The sequence below is a fragment of the Poecilia reticulata genome, linkage group LG15, assembly GCF_000633615.1.
Source record: "Poecilia reticulata strain Guanapo linkage group LG15, Guppy_female_1.0+MT, whole genome shotgun sequence".
NCBI lineage: Eukaryota > Metazoa > Chordata > Actinopteri > Cyprinodontiformes > Poeciliidae > Poecilia > Poecilia reticulata.
In genome coordinates, this window is record NC_024345.1 from 624,599 (window position 1) to 625,770 (window position 1,172).

General features: G+C 36.4%; 1 protein-coding gene across 2 annotated transcripts in view; it reads left to right on the forward strand.

Moving 5' to 3' along the window:
- The window catches only part of shtn1 (shootin 1), a 31,054-nt gene that overhangs the window by 8,037 nt on the left and 21,845 nt on the right, over positions 1-1,172 (forward strand). The gene's annotated exons all lie outside the window — the stretch shown is intronic.

Sequence of the window (1,172 nt, forward strand, 5' to 3'; positions counted from 1 at the left end):
CACCACCACCACCAGCCCCCCTGCCCCACCCCAGCCGATTCGCTGTGAATAGGAGCAATTTTCTAAGAGCTATGAAATCACGTAATAGGCCCTAATATGCAGCTGCTTGGCACAGTGAGGCAGCCACTATTAATGTGTAAGTCAAACACAATATGTGTTTGGGCTGGAGAATCATTGAACACACAGGCACATGCCAGATTTATTCAAATGAAAATCCACACAACTGTCAGCGTCACAAAGGCAAACTATTTGCTCCATCTTTTGACATGTGGGGCCCTGTTTCAAATTCTGCCTTCACAAAAGTGGTCACAGCAAAGCATTCAGCCTGTAAGGGGAATCGGCTTGGAAAATTAAACGGCGGGGGCAAAACATTTGAAGTGTGTATGCGAAGCTTTGGAAACAAATTCATGTTGATAGCAGAGATCACACCAGCGCTGCTACCTCTGTAGGAAAAAAAAAACACTTCTTGCTGTACAATTACGTTTCAGTTTTCAACTGTTTATATCAAATTTACCACCAAGTAATTTGTAACGTCTTTTAACATGTGAAAAGTATTCCTAATACTGGTTTGAAAAATAAAAATATACCCAAATGTCTGCATATAAGGTCATAAGTTAGAAAAATATGATATTTTTTAATGATAAAATAGACCTAAGTTATAGGTAGTATTAGCAGATAATGTTAATAACGTTAATTTAATTTATTTAGCCCTATGTATTGTTATATAGGTTCTATCTTTATAGGGTTGATCGTTGCAACTCACTACACTGATATGATAGAGAATTTTATTACCTATTGATTAAGCAGCATTTTAGAACAATCGGGACCCATAATCAGATGATCGGTAACAATGAAGAGGGAATTGTCTAAACTGTAACAAATTTGCTTAAATGCTTTGAAAATTTTATAATTTGTCTCGACAAAGGACTTTAACTGCTTCTCTAATTTAAAAGAATTATTCAAAATGCTGCCCGATTTTTGACAGAAGAGGAACAATGGCAGCATAAAGACGATGGAGATCAGTTAGGTCAACTAAGACGGTGGGATTTTTCAAATACCTGGTTTTCATTCTGGTCCAGGCAGTTTTGTATCAACCGGTCTTCTTTTTTCAGTGGGGAATATCGTCCAATTTCAAAGGGAAATGAATTTAAAATATGTTATATATATATATA